The 22,962-nt window shown below is 38.4% G+C and overlaps 1 protein-coding gene and 1 long non-coding RNA gene across 5 annotated transcripts in view; one reads left to right on the top strand and one right to left on the bottom strand.

The window, feature by feature from the left end:
- PHACTR3 (phosphatase and actin regulator 3) overlaps positions 1-22,962 on the bottom strand; it is a 110,763-nt gene that overhangs the window by 60,986 nt on the left and 26,815 nt on the right. The gene's annotated exons all lie outside the window — the stretch shown is intronic.
- On the top strand, positions 1,072-18,636 carry LOC133224277 (uncharacterized). The gene is made up of 2 exons (XR_009728817.1): positions 1,072-1,207; positions 18,387-18,636. It is a non-coding gene; the product is annotated as an uncharacterized LOC133224277 (long non-coding RNA).

Here is a 22,962-nt window from a genome sequence, read left to right on the forward strand (position 1 = left end):
AGCTTTTCTGAAATGTCCATGTATACTACACTTCCCTGTTATATATCCCTATGCCCAGAGTGGGCTATATCTTCCTAGCGCTCTTCAGCAAGATATTTTAGCATCAATGAAACTGCTATGTATAAATTAACAAATTAGATAAAATGACAATTTCAGACTTGCTAGAATGATGCTGTAGTTGTGACAGAAAAGGAAAATTTGCTCTACTACACAGATGGATGAATTTAACTTGTTCTAAGGTTTATAGTGCACTGAATTTAGTAGAGTAAGGGCTTTATACTTAACCCAAGTTCTGATTTCATCAACTGGGGCGAGGTTTTCTCAACTGCAAGAACTGAGTTTTGTATTAATTTTTGGCTTCGTAAAACATTCCTGCCACACAAACTAGACAATTGTTGCTAAAAACAAGGCAGAAAATAAATCATAATAATTCCATGCAATGGTTATGTTTGAAAGAAGGGGAGGGAAATGTCTTAAATGCAATTTCAATATTCATGTTCTCTTCAAGGAGAAACTTTGTGGGTTAGTATAGGTTGTACTACTTAGAACAACTGCAGAAGTCACATAATCAACCTCAACAATATGTTTACAGATAGCTACTGTCGCTAAAAGTATTAGGCAATAGTATGTACAAGCATGATGTTTAATGACTACAGTACTTACACCATCTTGGAAAGAACTACCTTAAACTGAAATAGAGGAGGAGGGCAGTAGCATGCAAACATATTCAAAGTAGGGTCAAAGAATGCCATGAGGTAATCTAGAATGAAAATGGCACTGCTGAGAAATGTGGTGGGTTTGTTTGTTTTTTTTTATAGATTTAAAGTCTACTAGCAGCACTTGCATATAAGTGTATAGCAGCATTGGTAATGGATCCTCACATCTGCCTGTAAGTTCCTGGAAGGTTTCTGTAAGTCACCATGTGGCTAATGCATCAGGCACTGCCCTGCTCACCCTACATGAGCCTGAAGATGAACCAGGAGAGGCTCTATAGCAACTCTGAGTTGCACAAGATCTTCCTACTAATAAATTTTCCCATTAATAAATTTTCCCATGGCTTTGTCAAGGCAAATTAGTGGTGGCAGCCAGGATGGTGGATATGGAGCAGCTTGAATTGGCCTTGGTAAAACAACCCCTCTCTTTATCATCTTTCACATACACACCAAGTGCTGATTAGAATCCTGCTCTGCACATTTTGTCTGAACAGGTAAGATTGCCTCTGTTCTACATTGAGACCTTAATTTATAGTGTAATGGTGTAAAAAAATGTATGTGCTTCTACAATAGTGAGAGGTGTCTATGGAGCATGTGCTGGCAATTCTGTTCTGCTGGGGCACTGCTTACGAACAAGAACAAAAAATACCGCTTTCAAAATACAAAGCATGTCAGGAGACTCTGTCTTTGTACCAACAAGTTTTGTTAATTTTACTGGCAACAGGTTTTAAGCTCACATGTTAAGACTAACAACCCTAGGTATTTCTTTGGTCTCCAGGTCTCGCTTCTCATTTGGGTTGTGTTTTTGAGAAGGAACCATCTAAGGAATGTTTTTTCTAACATTTGCCTTTCATCAGCTAGAAAATTTGTCATTTTCCCTCTCGTTTCTTTCTCTTTTATTATTTTTTTTTTTAATGCAAAAGGGATAAGCATAATCTGTGACAAAACTCCCATTTTAAACCCACCATAGAATATGAACTAAATGCATGAGGCTTTTATTAAACAAGTAACTGATAGTCGTGTTACTTCAACCATATCCTGGCCTGGTTTTATAAGCCTCACAAAGCCCAAATAGCATGGAAGGAAAACCAGCATGGAATATTTTTACCCTGTCTGACCTAAATTTATGTATTTTTTAGTTTTTCCAAGAGAAAGAGAAGTGGAATAACTACTCCCTCTCCTCAGTTTCTTTTCAGCTTTCATATTTTAACTGTGTTCTCAGCTGCTTGCATGAGTCATGGAGAGGTGGAAACAGGATCTCCCCACCCCCCCCCAGTATTATTATAACTGCTTCCTCATGAGGAAGCCTGTGTGTGTTTTAAAGGATACCACTAGAAAGCCACAAAAATCTCCTGAAAACTCCCTGGTGCCAGAAACCTACCTGGGACCTAATAGAGGAAGTGACAATACCTTAGCTGCAAAATCTGATTAGTGGAATGAAAAGCAAGATATTTAAGGGTTTCCATATTGCTTTGTCTGGAAATTTATGCCATTGTTCTTTGGCATTTGCAGATATTTCAGACTGCTGTTGACTTAGTGGATTGTTTTGTGTAATGATGGTATGGAGTTTCACTGGTCTAAGCATAATTTGGGTTTGATCCTGTGATGTTCCAAGAAACTCTGAAATCCACAGGCTTTTATGAGAACTGGATGTTCAGTGCTTGCCATGCTGATCCACGCTGTTCTAAGATAACATGTTCATCATTGCCTGTTCCTTCCTATGCAATGTAAGTTATATCCAACTCAAATCTCTGTTTGAAACTACCTATAATATTATATTTAGAAACAGGGGAAGCTCATGGCAGAAAACCATTCTTCATTCTGAAACTTCATTTAGAGTAAGTCAGATCCCTCATATTTTGGCTCCTGTCTAGACTGAGCAGAATACATCAAACAGGTCAGGTATTGGTATTAATTGTGCCTGTCAGCTCTATAGCACTTGTAGGCATTATTATGCCTTATGCTGCCCTGTTTCAGTCATGTTAGCTCAAGCTCATCTGCCTCTAAATAGAGCTTCAGTCCTAAATTCCTGAACGTAAGGTCAGACAAGAAGTTTGTCACACTGAAATTGCATCTCCCCATCAGAGACTATCCCCTTTCACACTAGACTCTTCTTCCTCTACACACATTCTGCTTTTACATGAACTCTGGTTTTTGCTACCATTTCACCATTTGTACAGATCTGACTTCTTATCCTCCAGGCAGCCTTCTCTTCCTGCTCAGGGCAGTTTACTGATCCTCTGGACAATAACAGCCTGACTTTAATCAAGACTATGCAGGAAAAGCTTTTTTTTCTCAGAGAAAGCTTTTAGACGTTACAAGTATTCATGATTCGTTTACCACATTGGGTAATGAAGCAAAGCTAAAAATACCATATGTTCCTTTGACATTGCCCATTCATTACAATAAACAACTGAAATTTCTGTGACTGCAGAACAAAACATGTTTTATGGTTTTGCTTTTAAGTGAAGCTGCGTATAAAGTGCTTTGCCACTTGGAATATCCTCTTAGTGTTTTACATAAGAGGATAACAAAGTTTATTTGGAGAAGGCAGAGAAGCCTGCAGCTTGTTTTCCTCTCATTTTCTTAAATGAATGAGAGATACCGTAGATTGTGAGATCATGGAAATATATCTGGCCAAATTTTCTCCGTTATGAAAAGATACAGCAAAGAACATTATTGAGACTGCCCTTTGGAACATCACCTCTTGCTGGCAATTCACTGCACCAGATAAGCATAAGTCCTTTCAATCATCCTCAAACATCCTATGCAATCTGTGTAAGTCTCTTTCAACAACTGAGATGAGATTATCAAAGAATAAGAAAGAGCTGACACATAGGACCAGATTGTTTGAAGATGTTTATTTTAAGCCATTTCACATAGTCTCATTCACTATTTTTGGGGTTTTGAATTCAGAGAAAGATACGATTTTTTTCCCCAGCAATGAAAGCTGTGCAGGCGGATGCTCTTGCTTGCACAAGGAAAGAACTTACAGTATTTTTGAAAGTACTTTAAAATAAAATGTTAAAAAAAACCCTCAACTAATTTCTTCCTTTCAAGTGCTGAAATGATCTAATGCTATTAATAGAAGATTCTTTCCCTGTGGAAAATTTATTCTTCTATTTATAGCTACTGGGGAAAAGCTTGAAAGAAGAAGAAATGATGATTCTGACATCTGGCTGTTGGTATAGCCTTTGCATGATGAGTTCAGACTATGGCTCTAATGTTTATTTGGAAATAAGTCAGAGTAATCGACAAGACACCCTTTCTGCACACAGTTGCATGCAGTGGTGCATACTTGCTAGAATCCCACCCAGCCTGTCCCATAGTGCTGAGGGAAGCAAATTTGAGGATACTGCATAGACAGCAGTGAAAAACAGGTTTTTCTTCATGCAGAGAAACAGGCACAGCTCATGAAGCAGCAGAACTTCCCCATGCTGCTGAGCAGTGAAGCCTGACCCTGGTCCAACTGGCCCATGATTAGCAGAGCAGGTGTTAGCCTGTCCCCATGATCTTCCTGCAGAGGTATGAAAGTGATACTAGCTGTGATGACATTTTGTGTGGGCACAGGACTAGAAATTCCTGTCACAATAAATCAGCAAACAGAATACCTCCCCAGGAGTTTAAAGAGGACATTTTATACTGAATAGCTCATATCTTGCTTCCAGGCACCTGATCCATTAGGGTTTACTGTTCTGACATGTGCTGGCACTCAGTGATTTCCTTCACAGGCTGACTGCACAGCCCAGGTGCTGTTCCAATGATTTACTCTGGAGTTATGTGAGTTCTGTGTCTTGTGCGTTCCTGGTGGGATCACTCAGAGATCATATATGCAAAAAACCAAGGGCGTATTACCCAAAACATGTGATTCACAGTAGAACCACCAAAACCAATGCAGAATGCTTAAAGCTGAATATAAACCACATCTTATGATTTTGTTCTTTCTTTTGTTTAGTAAGGAAACAGAAACGAGATATTTGTAAAATGTACAGTGAAGTATTTTGCTAAAGATCTCTGAGCAACCTAAACAAACCAGGGTGCTTAAATATCACTGTAGCATTTGTATAAGTAGGTGCTCTAAATGAAGCTCTGAGAAGCGCTGCCACCTTAGGAGGGTGCTGGATAGGAGTTATATACTTCTATGATCTGTGCATGGCACTGAATTAGATATAGCAACTCAGATTCCCTAACACAATTTTTCTTCCACAAAGTAGGTTAACCCTTAGAAGATACAGACACTAAGTAGGCCTTGGTTTACAGTCTTCGGCTGGCACCCACTCTGTCTAGTTTTAGGGCATTTAATATCATGGTCCAATGATTCAAAGTGCAGATCCAGTAGAAATTCACTCTGCCATGTAAAGCATGTTCAAAAAATGCTGATCAATCAGCTTTGTTCCTGCAAGCTTTTTCCTGGATCAGGTATCATTTGTCTGTGCTACTTGCACTTCATGCCATATCAAGCTTTGTCTGTCTTCCTGCCGTTGGCATCAATTTGGCACAAAAAGCACAGAGCTGGCATAAACTGTTTCACAGCTCTGGCTGATTTGACAGAAATATGATCATTTGCCCATGCCTGAGCTGGATGAAACCTGCACTGCTGTTAAAAGCCATGGTGCACAGATCTGGTGTTGCCATCAATCTCTTGTACGATGGCAGTGCCTGTCAGTACCAGAAAGTGATGTGAAACTAATGGAACATTTCTGTCTGCTGCCCCAGCACAGGGGTCTAGGTGGCAAGTAGCAAAATGAGACATCATGTGGTGGTTCTTGCCTCTGTACACATCACTTCTGCTCAGTGACCTCAACTTTCAACAGCAGCTACATGCTACACAAACAGCAAGAAGAGAGTTTTCACGGGGTATGAGCTTGTGCTGGGCAGCTGCATCCAGCAAGGCAGCAGAGTGATGTAGAACAGCTCAATTTTTGGAGCAAAACAGACCATCCTTTTCCTCATGTTTGGTTCTGGCTTTGGGCTTTTTGCTTATGCACTACAAACGCATGCATGCTCCACCTTCCCCAGAATCAGTAGATATTCCATATGTGTCTGTTGTCTACATGATACATCTATCCAGTATATGTGTATGCATACAGTATTATACATTATATTACACAACCACATATTGAAAAAACTAAATCATCAGGATGTCTGCTGGTAATATGGATTTGATTATAAAATAGCTACTTCTCATGTAGGTCAGAGTGAGAGAAGTTTGGGAGCTTGATTTTAGGGTGGCATAGTCAGCATCAGAGATCGTTTAAACCTAACTAATCTACCTGCGAGATGTGCCCTTGCAGAACCCACTGCAGTGTTTGACTAGTTCAGCCATGCTATTTCCAACCTGTTCTCAGTAATGCACCTGTATGTTGACTTTCAAGTAAAATAAGTTAAGGTACAAGTTACATGCCTTGAATGTTCATATTTCTAATATAGGGTGAAAGGATTGTAAACAGAGTTGAACTGCAGTTCCCACTAAGGGGCTCTTGAGCTCTCTTTTCCTGGTATTTTTTTTTCTTTGATTTTTCTTCTTCTGATTTGTGTTTCTTCCTTTTTTTTTTCTCTCTTCTCTTTCCTTTTTTCTTCCCCTTGAGTTGGCAGAAGGGCAAGGGGAGAAGGGCAATGCACTTAGTACTTAGTAAATATTAAAAATTAAAAGCTTTGGCAGTTAAGCACCTCCCAAGCCCAAACTGGCAAAACTAGCTGAAAAAACCCAAATGTTCCTATTTCAAATTGCTAACTTGTATTTGCTGAAAATGTTCCAGGCTAGCTGCAGGGTTTAACTTGTGTTTTGACCATTTAAGAAGGAAAACAAGTCTCTAACTCCATGATGCACTTTGGCACTCGGCAAATTCATTTTACCATGGCAACTGTAAAGCCACTTTGACACATACAAAATCTTCAGTAAAGTGGTCCTCGGGATCTTGTTCTGCAAACTCACCTGGATACTCAATGGTCATTAAAAACATAAAAAAAAAAAAAAAACCTTCTTAGCTTAGTATCATGTATTAGTATCATGTTTTCCCATTGTTGTGTTAATGTAACAGCTGAGTTATACAGATACACACCCAAAAGCTCTACAAAAGAGAAAAGCTAAAGTAAAATGTGCGGTATGACCTATCTCAGGTTGAGCCAGTGCTGAAAGGGAAACCTTCACATCTAAATAGTGCTCCAGCACTCTGCCTTTTAGCTTCTTTAGCTAAATCTTGCAGCCCAGCAAATTCTGACTGCAGTCACAGGCCAAGTAAATTCCACAGAGTTGCCCAGTAGCCTGATGTATCTTATCTTGCTATGAACATGAAAGAATCCAGAAACTGTGAGGTCAGTACTGTCTGGAATGAGTGGAAGCTGAAGGTGCACAAGTGGATAATGTAGCTGTTGGTTTTCTAAACAGACCTGACTGGTGTGGAGAATGACTGCACTGGCAGTCACAGGAAAGTGCTTTCAATGATTGTAGTGTGTAGCTGTACGTGAAGTGTGTGCGTATTTAGACCTCATTTGATCAGTAGCTGCCACAGTGTATGTATGAATCATGTAATGCCTGTATTCTTGGCTAATTCTGACTACAGACATGTAACCTCTCAGTTACAAAGGAAAAGTCAAGGATTGCCAATATATGCCTTTTTGCAGACTCATTTAATCATCTCTTTGACACCACGGCGTTAGATTCGGTGCAAACAGAAGGACAACTTTACAGCTCTCACAATTTGCAGAATGAGACCTTGCTATACAAGCATAATTTCTTGCCATGATTTTTCTCTAAACAGATTAATATTTGTAGAAAATGAGCAGAGGCTAATGAGGGTTGAGGCACAGATGGGATGGCACCAGTAGCTACTTCATGCAAACACAGCAAAGTAATAGTTTTTAGCATGACATTTAATACGATCAAGCTCTGCTAGGATGCACAGCTATAGGGGAATTAATTTTGAAGTCAAATATGATGCTGCCTGGCTGTCTTCAGTGGAAATACATGACACATGGTCTATCTCATCTTGCCTTCTTCAATTTAATCACACTTTTGATGAGCAGATACATAAAAAGTAAACAGTTCCTGTCTCCTCTACAATAACACTAATTTTCTTACTACGCTCTTTACTCTGCATAACTAGAGTTCATTTTTAGCCCCCTGATCAATATTTCATTTGAAGAACTTCACAAGCATCTTCCAAGCATTGTTTTGGACCTTTAGCAATGCTCACTTGTGTACTGATAAGCAATGTAAATTTCCTGGGATTTTCTCCCCTCTCAAATAGGGTTCTGTCATGCAGCACAGGGGGAAGGCCTGTTTCTTGGTTTGCTGGTGAATCCAGCTCCACTCCCAGTTGAGAGAAAAGCAAGAGCTATGTCTACAAGAATACAGTTGCATTGTGGGTCATTTATACATTAGCCCCTCATTTACAGAAGGTCCCTAAAATCCAAATGTTCAGGGATGCGTTGCCCTGTGTTATGAATTCTGAATACTGAATAATGAACTACTCCAAAAAAAAAAAAAAAAAAAGTAGCCCGGTGGGAGAAGCTTCAAACTGTGTTTCAGTAGTTATGGAATGACAGATAGATAGATACATGTTTGTGTCTTGTTATATGTGCAAATGACAGTTAACTTCAGTTACTTCAGTGCATTCATAATGGCATTTGGTAAGTTGCCATGCTATTGAATGCATGCAATAATATAATACGGTGTGTCTTTTGGCATAAATTGCTTCTGAATAATCACAGAAATGCATATTCACAGTAAACATCTGACTAAAGAAGGCTAAACTCATTTCTTTGCCTCAACCTATTTAAAATCATGAGTCAGAGATCCAGAATACCAAGACTGATTAACTGATGGATTGAATTTGGCTTTTGTTTTGCCATCAAGGACTCTCCAGCCTAATTGTTGCTTCCTCATTCCTTGTCTGCAGCCAGGAAGATTAAAAAAAGGTTCAGCTTTCTGCATGAAAACTGAAGATTTTTTTTCAACTTCCTTGTTCTATAATTTTATAATCCCTAGTTCCAAATGTGATGCTCACAAGAGTGACAGTTGACAGCTCTGCAGATCCAAAGGCTTTTTACCTATGCCATCAGTTCATTTAAGACAGCAAAAGCTAGAGCTGGAGAAAATATTTGGGTTAAAATTTCTCAGTGATACCTTTGAGTTGAGTCCTTACCCTCCACCACCAGAAAAATTCTGATTCATTTTTCTATTATGAAACCATTTGTTTCAACTTCCTTCAGTTTCTCAAAGTACAAAATGCTGAACATTTCCTTCAAATGGAAAATTCTAAAGTAGTTTTTTGGAACTGCCGGCCTAGTAAAATATCAGTTATTCACACAGCTCCAAGGATCTCTGGGCTTTCAGATTGTTGCACTGCTGTCTCATTTTATACATTATAATTAGGTTTCACTTTGCAAATCTCCCTGGAGTACAGCATTTATCGCTTTCCAGATGATTGTTAAGTGCAGTATTGAAAGGGAATTATCTCCTACCTTCCATCTTCCTAAGAGGAACATGAAAAACAGGGAAAAGTTGTCATTATCTGAGGTAATGGGAGAGCTGAGAGGCTCCTTCTGTTTTTCTCCCCTTTGGACAGCTGTTTGTAGCAGTGCAGGTGGTACACACCAGGTACAGCTTACAAAGGGCACCAGGCCTGTGCCATGCAAATAGGCCCAGTTCTTGTTCTCTGGCACTGAAAATAAGGGAGAATACTTGTGGCTTGGTGACGTAGGGACAGAAAGAGTCCCTTGCCTCTATCACCATTGAGTGAAAATCAGAAATCTGCATTCTTGAAGTTTCTAATACTTCAGATCTGTTCATCTTCCAAAGTGCTGCCTAGGTGCTATGCTTGATGCTTGTGCCTGGGTAATCTTGCAATAACCTGAGATCTACTTTTAGGTAAAAATAGAGTGCTGCAAAAATAACATTAAGGTCTGCTAGTTCAGTTTTCTGTGAGTGACAGAGCTTATTTCTTCTGAAGAGCCATTAATAGATTTTGCAAATAGACAATAGAAATTAATTAATTTTCTGGCCCACGTGGTTATTCCGAAGAGGTTGGTAAAGTGAGTCATAAAGGCTCAATAACCCATGGTTTCATTTAAGTAACATGACTTCTAAGAAAATCTCAAGATTTTCTGGGGAGGGAGGTGAACGTTTTGTAGAAAGAATCAAAGAACAGGGATCTGAAGGACTTTGGTGCACAAAATGTGTGGAGAAAGCTGGCACAAGCAGCCTCATGGGAAGACGGGATGGCAGGGACCTATGCTTTGTATGAATGAATTGTGTCCTTTGTTTTAGTTTTAAAGTAATAGTTAGTAGCAGAGTTATAAATCACAGACCTATAGAATGGTTCAGGTTGGAAAGGTCCTGAAGATCATCCAGTTCCAACACCCTGACATGGGCAGGGACACCTTACACTAAACCATGTCACCCAAGGCTCTGTCCAACCTGGTCTTGAACACTGCCAGGGATGGAGCATTTACCATTTCTTTGGGCAACCTCTGCCAGTGCCCCACCATCCTCACAGTAAAGAACTTCTTCCTCATATCTAACCTGAACTTCCCCTGTTCAAGTTTTATACCCATTTCCCCTTGTCCTATCACTACAGTCAGATTAACCAGAAGGCTGAGAGGAGGCTGGCTGCATTAAATATTATAAGAAACTGTCAGATTAGTCACATGTAGTAATTTCTGCTTCAACCATTGCATAATGGGAGAACCTAAGCATTTGTTGTGCAATTAACAAGTCGTGGGATGTTACCAATCACTGCTTTCATCAGGTCAAGTTTCTACCATTTCATTACATTTGAAATTGACTCTGATTTTATATTGTAGGTCTATGTATTCCCTGAAATACATTTGTTTGTATATGTGGAGCATGAAAAATTTATTCAATTAACAGGTATTCTTTAACTAGGTCTCTAGAGTTCTGTAAAATTGAATTATGCTGCATTTTCTAGTATCATTTTAATTTTGCATGTTCTAGATAAAAAACAGTTTCCTTTAAAAATCATTTCCCTCTTCTCTGTAATGGCGACAAAAGGGGAAGAGGGTATTGAAAAGTTCCCCATCAGCATAAATAAGTTAAAATCCCCACTTCATAGAAGCCAAGAGGAATGAAGCTCTTAGTAAATGTTTTAAGAGGAAGCTAGAAGCAGAGATGACCAAAATGAAGCTCCACAGTCTAAATATATTAGCAACTCTCTTCACTTGTATTTTTAAAATGCCAGATGATCCATTAAACCTGAAACATCTGTGAAGGTAATGTGGTTGGAGAAGGGATGGTGACAGGATGTGTTTAAATACTGGGAGATAGCATTTGCAGTTTCGAATTTGCAGGTTAAAATTCAGCTTCCTATCCATAAGGCCAGTCTTGTATCTCTGTCATGACTGTCTCTACTCATGTTCCTCTTCTCTTTGTCATCTCCTTCTGTCCTTGCTGATGACGCCTCATTTTGAAAGGATTTCAAAGGCTTACAGCAATTTCACAGCAGTAATCCTGTGTCATCCAGCAAGGGAGAGCTGTGCGCACTATTTGTATACTCGTACAATTCTACGTGCTGCATAATAGCAAATTCATGTTTAATTAGATATTTTTGTTCTTTCATTATCAGCTTGCATGCATAATAGTCATAACTGTGCCCATGGGGTAGATTTGCAGCTGTATTATATATAAACTGGCCTGACACATCTGCATGCACAGCTTCTCTGTAAATCGGGAACTGGATATAGAGCAAGTACATTACAGACAGCCTGAACAGGTATAATAAAGTACCACATGCACCTACGTTGCAGAACGGAGAGCATGAATTCCTCTGCTCCGGCCCCATTAGGAGCTAAGGGACCCTGAGTAATACAATGCAAGTAAGAGCCCAGGGCAAGTGCAAAGCAAAGAAGCAAAGAGGTGCTTCCAAGAGCTGCTGTGGCACAAGGTACACTGATTCCCTTTCTCAGAGCTTAGGGGTTTTGCATTGCATAAGGTGCAGACAGGATGTGGTGAAACTGCCCTGACTTTCCAGCAACTTATCCTAGAATATACCAGCAGTGTAGCTCCCCCAGCTTGTGTGGCTTAGTCATGATCAGTTGGGAAATAGCTCGTGAGGGTGGGGAATGGCTATGGTGATGTCTTCACAAGCAGTGGGCCTCCCCAGGCAGCATGGCTATCGAAAGAGCAGTGTTACGAGCCAAAGAGAGCCTGTGGGAGGACAAATTTGTAATTCAGGCAGCTGAAATCGTGTGTGCAGGGACCCTTGTGTAGACTGCTCTGCCCTGCTCACCTGTCCTACCTGGTAACGTCAGGCTGCTCTCAGCTGATGTGCTGATGTCTACCAATATCTATGTTATTTCCCTAATGAGATAATGAACCAGTTTTTTCTTTGCTGGATGCTGTTGTACTGCAAGGTTTGTGTTGTTCATTTGGCTTTTGATAAGCAAAAGCTCTCTGACAAAGTTAACTGTCATTCAGCATATTCTGGACTGGAAGGTGCTTTGTTTATGATGGTCCCCAGTGACAGCTTGGAGCACCCTCACCCAGGCTGGTTGTTCTGCCTACCAGGTGAAATGATTCTAACCAGCTCCTTATTCACACTTCCCTTCCTTGTCTCTTCAAAAATGCATTATTTATTTGTGATGACGTACAGCAACACAGTTGCTAAATGCTTAGCAAATATAATTATGGTGTTGCTATGACTGAGAGTAGTTCATTGCAGAACTAGCTTTGGTGGATATATCAGGAAAAAATGTTGCTAAGGGGCAGCTCACTTGTTTTTCAGCAAATCCTCATCAGGAAACATTAGTTATTCCTCCAACACACCCAGTGTTTCCAGCTCAGGATTCTACCCCAAGACTGAAGTATTTGCACTTCAGTGTGTGTAGGGGAGGGGGGTTCAGACAGTTATCCATACATTAGACACTATTTGTACTTCTTGCCTCACTTTTCATAAAGACCACCTGTGTATTTAGACCAAGATATTCCAAACCTAGGAGTACTGTTGATTTATATTTTTTTAGTGCAGTCCTGCCACTGACTTGTCTGGTGGCCTTCATCAACCCGTTTCCTCCCTCTGGGCTTCATTTATCTTCTTTGAGTAAAAGAGATGCAAGTAATTTAATTCACTGTGAAAGGTATGACTATCCTTTGCAATGTCCATTGGATTTGTCAGATAACGGATGGATGTCTGTGTAAAAGAGAGGACATTCCTGGCAATTGCTTTGGCAGGAGGATGCCTTCCCTGTGACAGGAGCTATTCAGCATTCTTTTAGGCAACGAGTTGTGCAGTGCTAGTGAGCAGGAAATGAGACAGATGTACAGAGTTTCTAAGTTGATGCTGTTATCATTTGGGCAAGCTTTAATTTTGGAATGCCAACATTTTCCCTACAGTATCCTCTTAACTTTCCCATTGCTGTCCATGGTATTTTAGGACAGCTTTATCCTGAGTTAGCCATATATTTCACCTGGGTTTCAAGCATACTGCCTTTTTATCAACTCATAGGCACCTTGTAGGCTTTTTGGACTAATTTAGGGCTTCCTTTTTTCCTAATCACTGCATTTTTATATAGTCCCTTTTCTAGAAGCAAAGTACCCGTATGCTGGGTGCACTGTGCCTCCTGTCCCCCCAGTTGCATTTTGGCTGTTACCCACTTAAACCCTTTTGAATTGAGTGCTGAGCAGAATGGTGTCTTTTTTGGTGGGTTCTGAGGTTTGTTTGATGAAGCAGTCATTTACTGCGTCTAACATTATTTATCCCTATGACTTGTACTGAAGAGGCAGTGATCCAGGCTGTATTAGGGCAGTTGATACTTGTTTGTAGTTTTTCCTTGTAAGGTTTTCCTTAAAATTTCCTGTAAGCTTTTCCTTAGAATTTCATCTCCTCAAGTCTTGCAAGTTGCTTTCACTGAAAACTGATATTTCTAGAGTCACATTTAAGTCAATTTTACTTGCTTGATGTATTTTTTTCACTGAGATGGTTATGCAAATATTAACAACCTCTGAAAACAAGAACAAACCACCCAGGAGAAACACTGCCTTAACCTGGTCCCCAAAGAACCATTTGGAACAAATGCCTGTGTGCATAATACAGTTATTTCTAATTAGCATCTCTGGCAATAAGCCACTTGGGTATATTTGATATGCTTTTATCTTAAATTTACATTTGCTGCTAGGTAGCTCTGACATCTTCATTCTTGTTTTAGCTCTCTGACTTAATGTGATTATTGCATGATCACTACTCACAGCAAAGCAGCCCTTATCGGTATATGGCTCAAGATTATCTACATTTATGGGATCTGTGATCATGCCAATAAAGAATATTTTTTTTATAAACTAGCCTCTTAGAATTCAAGAATGACTTCTGTAAAAGCTGCAGATCTGCAACTTGCTGTAGAAACTACCAAGAAAATAATTGATAAATTTGTGTCTTTCTGAAGAGATTGCAAGTTAGATACTCAAGAAGGCATCAGCCAAACTTTACAAGACAGACGGAGGCACATATTTTAATGATTTTTCCAAAGTTTTGAAGAATTGGATATAGAATAGATCCTTTTCTTAGCCCAGTGTCATAACCACAAAACTTTCCTACCACAGAGAACTAAGCACTTTTAAAAATACTTTTTCAAGGGCAGATTCACAGTCAGTGTTATAAATTGTTACAGGTCTTATGAAATCAGTTATTAGTAATTATAGCTATTGAGCATCTGCCACAGGACTCACCAGCAAAAACCAAGGAAGAAACATCAAATGGAAGTGCATTCATAAACATTAGAAATAGAAATACACAGTAGCAGGATTTCTTGTGCCATGAAAAAATCAGTAATTTTCAAAATTGTTAAGATAAAATAAAACCTTCTTGTTCAATTCTTGGAAACAATGAGGAAATTTTCCCAGGTCATAGTAGGAACTGTTGTCTAAATCAGATCAGTCAGTCACCTAATTCAGTTAAAGCATTTTCACTATTAGGTTCCTCACCAGCTGCTTCAGTGAAAAATGAGTCTTTATTCAGAAGCGCAAAAGAGGATGTAAAATGTCAAACCATTGCAGAGTTACCTCTCTCAGACATCTCTTGTGGAGATTAGAAATAGCAAAGGCAAACTGCAATAATAAGGTGAAGTGACTGCTGCAAATCAAAGAGCAATCTAATCCAGTTCACCACATGGACCTTTGGGATTTTCATACCTCATGTACTTAATTAGATTTCAGATTATGTCCATTCACTAAGAAAAACGTTTCTACTTCCCCAGGTTAGTAGATTTCTTCCTCCAAACAGCTTTGTACTCTGTTCTCTTTACCACAAGTGCCTGTTAAGTGTTCAGGTCAAAACCACAGACCAGGAAAATGCTCACAAAACTGAAAGTCTTCTCCCCACTCTCAGCTGAGATTTGTTTACCTCTAACACCACAAGGACGGTGAGGAGAAGTGTTACAGTCACTCAAGTCTGAAGTTGTATTGGCCAATTATCTCTGTGACAAGACCACACTGAAGTAAATAGTATGATGTTACTCGTATGAAGTCTACTATAAATCAGCTCCTTTTCAACCCTCTAAAACCTACATAAATCACATTCTGTTAACTCAGGGTTGCTTTATAATTGCAAAATCATTGTGGATTGACAGCAGAACAAGGGGTTGGTGGTGGACAAAATATTTCCACACATTTGAGAACCATAAATTAATCAAGTATAATTTATCAATTCATAATACCAATAATAATATAGCAGTCATAGCATGCACTCGTGTATAACATTTCATGCTTGCAACACAGCCACTATAGATTTTTTACAGGTATGAAGATTGGTGCTATTAGGAATTAAACACCATAGATTCAATCTATTGACTAACATTCTAAATCTAATGGCAAAATCCATATTGTTCATTTAAAGGGAGATTAAAATATTTTATCTAGGTTTACTTGAAAAAGATGTTATCCCCAAAAGGCACTGAGAGTCTCCTTAACCCTTTAATATGTAGATTTAGTTATTTTTTAAAGACAAATAAATAAGATGGGTTATTTCAGTGCTACACCTCACAACATGGCCTCAGAAACCATTCAGTGAACAAAAATTTAGGACAAGCAGCTGAGTGCAGGATGATGAACTACATGTGGGAATGGAAACAAATAGCTAAAGGCAGAACAACTTCTTAATTAGCTTTGCCTTCGAAGCACATGTCCTAAAATTTCGTCTCAGTCTTGGATTTAAGAGGAGAAAAATTGTGCCTGGGAATGGTGAAGTGTAGTATTAGAAGTAAGAAAGAGAGAAAGATCTGGACCCAAAATTTCAATAGAGACAAAACTCAGCTGAAGAGATTTAAAAGGAAAGAAATAAAGTTAAACTCAAAGCACGCTTTTGCCCAGAGCTTCAAACGGAATCCAGGATTTTGGACCACTGATTCTCTATTGGTAAACACTGATGGGTGGTGGTAAAAGTTTTACAGTCATTCGTGCCTGCTGGTTCAGTTCAGTTATGCTGTTGTTCTCTGAAGTAGTTCTACTGGCTGAAATGCTGCTGCTGAAACAGTGATGTTGATCTGTGTGGCAAAAGGTCTGGGGCTGGCTTATATTCTGAAGTCTTTTCTAGAACACATACACACCATTGGCTACATCATCTTAATGTGATATTCTATAGTCATTCACTGAGAAACTGTATGATGGCTTTGCTGCAAAAGTTGTGAATGGGTCAGGGAAATGTGGGGAAAAGTAGATAGAGAAGGCCTTGGAAAAATGGGTTTTCTCCTTACCCCTGCCAGATTGCTCATGGGGGAATGGAATAAGTCATTTAAACAGGGTGCTCATCTTTAAACTACAGCTGACATGCAAATTTCAGATAGGCAAATATCCACAACAGAATTTAGTAGACATTATTTTCTAAGCATATAAAATGCTGCCTTGTTTAATGGTTCTGGAAGATGATAGCATACATGTCTCAAGTGAGGCAGTCAAAATTGGTAGTTTTAAACCTCTCTCTGATGCTCTGCACACTCATTAGCTATGTAAGGTGGACACACCAGCCCCACACTGCTCAGAGCTTTTGTAGAGCAGGTACTGTAGTGATAGGCACTAGATAAAAGCTGCTGAATATATTCATACTTCTGCCTTCATAGAAAAATGTGTGTGGACATGAATTTCAAGGCTGCATCATAAAGCATATGCACAAGGAGCCAAATGAAGGTTGCATAGGCAACCAGAATTCTGGCATTTCCTTATTTTTTAGTGTTTGCCTTTAAAATCTTACTGTGCTCTTAATATCGTGGCTTACCAGTATAGAGCATGTAATTATCTGAAACTACATATATGTTTTCTCAGTATCTGGAGAGCATTTTGTTTTGTGCTTTAAAAGGATCCTGAAGAAGAATGGTTATTTAACTAAAACATCTTTGGCTTTCTTTTCACTTTGCTTTTGTGTGCAAGCCACAGAACAGCTTTTCACTGTGTCAGATGAATAGAGTGTAGGAAGAGTGAGAGAGGAAGGGAATTGTTGAATTTATTTTAAAGTATGTGAATTTAATTTCACCAGGCACGAGAAATCTCCCTCTGAACGCTTCAAAATGTTGATTTACACATTAGTGAAAAAGTTCCTATTTTGTAAAATTATACCTTGCTTTTCAACTGTTTGGGTTGTTTGGGTTTGGCTTTTTTTTCTGTTATAGATTGACAGTGAATCAATATCTTAAGCACTAGGTAGCATAAAAACATTTGGCATCTTCAAACTATACAGCAAAATGCAATCATAGACATTCTGGACAACTGTTAGATTACCTGAGCAGATCTAAAGGTTTCATAGAAATAAACTTTCTTACACTGTTGGCTTTTTTAGAGAAACTTTTTCTGAGCAGTGGCAGGAGGAAAGAGACCAGCTGCCCAAATCATGTCTCAAATAAAAGCATTGGGACACTTGCAGTGGAAAACATTCCCTCTTCCCTGCCCCACCTTCTCCACAAAATAACTGTGACATAAATCCCTCTCTCTACTGAAAAAGCAGATGTATCAATATTGAAATGAAGCCTGTGTAACAGAGAGTTATGAAATTAATGTGCCACCACCACCGATTCCTAGTTTTGGAGGCATACCTTCACAGTTATGAAATGTATGATTTGTGAGCACCAAGTATAAAAGAACAATCCTACTTTTTCAGCTAAAAGATAGCCAGTGGAATTTTTTTCCTGTATTCCTATCACAGAGAGAACACATTCTGGCATGTTGTATCACAAGCAAAATATCATAGGACTCCTAATTTCTTCATGTCAAAAACTAGCTGTACAGCCTCGATATGGAATCTGAGAAATACCTCAAAAATCCCCAAAGCTTTAGGGTAAATAATATCCCTAATATTATAATAAATAAATAAAATAACTCACCTCAGTTAAAACTCCAAGTAAATATGATAGATCAGTTTAACAAAATAAGGCATCAGTAGCTGGAAGTATTTATCCATTTCTCTATTCATGTCTTCTATTCCTTGCTACTTACCCCTGAGTGCTGCTGTTGGTTGGTGTACGCAGAATGCAGCAGCTCAGTCCAAGGAAGAAAACAGTTATTTCCTTTCAGCTTCTGTTACTGTTCTCCCTTGAAACTCCTTCACTTTTTTCTTTTCAAGCTGCACAGGAATACAAGGATGGACCCTTTGGGCTCTATCCAGGTCTGTTTGTATTATGTAAAACAGATGAATGCATTTCCTATTTTAACCATGAAAATCATATCTTCACTGACAGGCGCCTGGATCATTAATAGTATCTGTATGCAACTGTGAAAACCCACGTAATGCTCAGAATTGGATTCAGTTTTCTAAATGAAGAACCAGATGAATATCTGCAAATCAACTTCTCTCTGTGGCAAAGGTTTCTTTTTTTTTTTTTTTCCCTATCCTGTAGAAGAAGCTTCCAATACAGGTTTTTAATTGGAAATGCTGGAGGAGACCTCTAGACACCAGAAACAAATACACTGAAGATGTTTTGCTCATTAAAGTGCCTCTAACCTCACTGTAACTTTTGGTCAGCTACCACATCAAACCTGTGATTCCTTTCTCCCAAGACAATTTTGTCTTCTAGCACTGTCAGCAAACTGCTTCAGCAGTGGTTGAAAAGATTCCAGCTTAAATTACAGTAATGAAAGCCTGTTCTGGGCTTTTCCCTTACTATTTTTTTCCTAGAATATTCAAATTTCATATTATTCCCCACCCAGTCTTAACCAGACTTCCCAGAATGCAGGAAAAGTCTTTTTTTCCTGCAGTCCTAAATGTCTTCATTAGGGAAACTTAACATTGAAGTGTTTTAGAAAGGCAGATGCTCTAGATTTAAAAGAAACGAGAGGACTCTCAGTGAACAGCTGCATTGCTGTCAGCTTCAAGCAAGCCATATTTCACAATGGTTTTGTACATTATTTTGTCACAGGGAACATATTATTACCATCTAAATTTAAAAACTCTGGCTTTCTTGCATGAAGGCAAAAGCAGACTTAAAACCACAATGACTACTCTGTTAAGTATTCTATGCCGATGATGCAGGAAATATGATCAAAGTGAAAACCAGTTCTTGTTTTGGAAGGTCTTTCAGGTGTCTGCACAGAGTTGGCCAAAAGCACAGGTACAGGAATTCTTGTACTCTTTCAAATTGATCACTAGTCATAGTTCTTTGTTGAAATCTTATTCTACAGCTGCTTCAGCATTTTGTTGGCTGCTCAAAAATACATTTTCCCTGCTAACAAGCAGTATTATTTTGCATCTGTAGTAGATTGAAGTGTTGAACATTAAACTCATGTTCCAAAGTTCTAATTTTTCAGTTCAAAAGGGAAATATTTTTTAAATAACTGAGCACTGTCTGCTTCTGTAAGTCATATAATTCTTGAAATAGTGTTGTGGCGAACAGTTCCACTTCAGAGCATTGAGAATCCTCTTGCTCTTCAAAATGTTAGTGAAATTCCAAAATCCAAGGAGAAAATCAAAACACCTTTTCAGAAAGAATCATAGAATCATAGAATAGTTAGGGTTGGAATGGATCTTAAGATAGTCAAGTTCCAACCTCCCTGCCATGGGCAGGGACACCTCACTCTAAACCATATTACCCAAGGCCTCGTCCAACCTGGCCTTGAACACTGCCAGGGATGGAGCATTCACAACCTCCCTGGGCAACCCATTCCAGTGCCTCACCACCCTAACAGGAAAGGATTTCCTCCTTATTGCCAGTCTAAACTTCCCCTGTTTAAGTTTTAACCCATTACCCCTTGTTCTACCGCTACAGTCCCTAATGAAGAGTCCCTCCCCAGCATCCCTATAGCCCCCCTTCAGATACTGGAAGGCTGCTATGAGGTCTTATGAGTTTAAACTAAATCACAGTCTTTTTTTGCCCCACGAAATATACACTAACAGTTTTTTTTCTCTTATTGAGTCTTCTTACGCATCTTCTACAACTGCTCACATTTATTTTCCAGCATAGTCTAGTCAGTGACTGAATGACCCACTGCAACTCAGGTAAACTGCTTGTTTTGATAAAAGTGCACTAAGCACATGGATAATATAAGATTGATGTATTTTAATTCAATGAACATACATAAAACAGAGACATAGACTTTCAGTCATACACAAGACTTCAATGGACAGCCTGTTACTCCCTGAGGAATACTTTAAGGAACAAGTTGAATGAAGCACTGTTTCAAGACTATTAACATCACTGGGAGTCTTCTATTAGTGTCAACGGCATAATGTAGGTCAAAATGTTTCTATCCATATAGATACCATATATATATACACACCATACATATATATACATCTGTTCTACCTAAGGATTTCTTACATTTTCTGAGTATTATTTTTTCATTTCAGAAGCAGCTGATTTTCTTCTAAAGCCCAGAAATTTGGGAACTTTACTTTTTGATGACTGTGACTGTTATTACATCTGTAAAGTGACAAAAGATTAAATATCTTAGAGAATTAAATGCAATAACAAGCTGGAAAAAAAAAAATCTGTTTTTTTTTTTTTCAGTATTTAGTAGAAGTTTTCTAGTGAGTGTATCCTGACCCATCAATCAGTATCTGGCCATTAATCTAATTGTTATTCAATAAGTTCTTACTGTTATAATCTCTCAGGCATGTGCTTCAAAGTCTAATGATTTGTCTGTGTTGTATCATAACAGAAAGAAGGACCTTGAGCCATTTTGTAAGTCTCTTCAGCTTGTTACTGGAAAGGCTGGCCTTTCTCTGAATGATTCCTCAATAGAGGAATGTTAAAATTGGGCAGATAAATATGGTGAAGTAGGGAAAAGTGTAAGATGAATTCAAACAAGGAAAAGTATCTAAAAGCATGCTTCCTTGCTTGTATTAAAGTTCTTAGCTAATAAAAAGAGAAATGACAATGATTGTCTCATCACTCTGAGTACAGAACTCATCCCTACTACTCACTCATGTTCTGGGAACAGCTATGACAACCAAAGACCTAACTTGCACATGTAAATAAAAACATTAAGCAAAATATCTATTAAAACTTAGAGACTCTGATGAAACAAAGTTCCCAAACATGTGCTTAAATGTAAGTCCTTGTTCTTAACAAGGTTGATAGGATTCATCTGTAAGCAAGATCCCTTATGCACAAATGCACTGCTTTGAGTTTTAAAACCACGTGTGCTAAAGCTTCTAAATACTTGAAATTTAGGCACACATGATGGAAAATCTGGCAAAAGCTTCTTAAATGTTTTGCTGAAAAATAAAAAGTATCTTTCCTAGTTTAGAAGTTTACATGAATCATTACTCTTTAGGCCAACAGAACTGGTTGTTAACCTGTCAAAGGGTTGTGTCATGGTCACACAGGTAATGTTGTAGGATTTCTGAGGCTGACTGCAGTGACTGAGGCAAGTTAAATCTTTTGGTACAGGAATGAGCAAACAAATGAAGGAACATACTGAGAAAGTCAATGCTTTGTATTCTTGCTGATGGGCAAAATTCCCCAAAAGCTTGGAATGGCTCAACTTCGCATTTTTCAAAGCCATAAATAGAATAGAACTTTTCATCCTCAGCAGGACCCAGACTTGAAGCTTGCCCTTTTGCCCGAGTCTCAGAACTCTCAGTTTTATGTTTTCATATATGAAGCACCTTCAGTAACTTACACTGCAGGAATAAATAATCTCTACGGTGAATTCATGCCTTTTTAAAGTATCTCTTTAAGGAGCTGAACTCCCTTCATACACTTTGGTCTTCTCTATGTACTAGAGAACAAAGGGTTTTTTAAGCTTTCCTTAGCAAACATGCTTCGAGTAAAGCATTGTAAATGTTTCATGTAAAATTGTGTGCACATGGTAATAGTTTTGGATATAACAGTCTACATTTCAGCTGCCAATGTACTTCTGTGTTAGAAGACAATTTTTTATGAGATCATAGATCATCTTTGGATTACATCTAAAATATAAGATTTTCTTTGCTGGTACAAAATGGTAACCCCTTTCATTAAAGCTGGGCAACATTCTGTCTTCCAGTGTTTTATTGTTCAGTTTATGCAAAAGTCTTATAATAACAGATGAAATTGTCAAAGTTCCAAGGTACTGACTTGAGCAGTTGACAAAGCATGAACTTGGCATAAAAAAAAAGAAAATGTTGTTTCCCTATTGAGGAAGGGATGGGCAGGGGCAAACTGGCTAGGGTACCTCTTGAAAATCCAAGGTGTTTTGCTTTCAATTCATGTTTTTTAACAACAACAACAAAAAAAAAAAAAAAAGGCGTTAAAAATCTCTGTATCAGAATGCTGAGTGCTAATTTTAGAACTCTTCAAATAGAGTCAGTAGACTTTTTGAAATACACTGAAGAAAAACTGACATTTGAGGAATGCCTCTTAAACAGTTTTTAAATGATTCAGTATTTATTAAATATCCATACAATGTGCTTGCACTCAATTTTGAGATTTTCTTCTGTTAGATTCTATGAATACATATAGACGAGGAATATTCATAAAAATGGGAAACAACTAGTCTTTCACCCAGAAACTTTGAAATTAGATTTAGAAGAACTTTAGAATTAGACATTTGTTCTCCTATTGTCATGAAATTGAAGGAATCCCTTTCTTTTATGAAAGCCTTTTCATTTGAATAATTTACATGCTCAGAGTACTTTATTACTACTTCAATAATTAATATTTGTAACTTTTTCAAATTTGAAATTGATTTTATAGTTAGCAGAGAAAGAGAGACCAGATATTCCGATATATTCCTGGAAGTAGAATCATAGAATACTTTGGGTTGTAACCAACCCTTCTACAATAAGCAGGGACGTCTTCAACTCAGGTTGCCCAGAACCACATGAAGTCTGGC

The sequence above is a fragment of the Neopsephotus bourkii genome, unplaced genomic scaffold (assembly GCF_033783945.1).
Source record: "Neopsephotus bourkii isolate Nb327-2 ecotype Australia unplaced genomic scaffold, CSIRO-AGI_Nbou_v1 NB_1663, whole genome shotgun sequence".
Lineage (NCBI taxonomy): Eukaryota > Metazoa > Chordata > Aves > Psittaciformes > Psittacidae > Neopsephotus > Neopsephotus bourkii.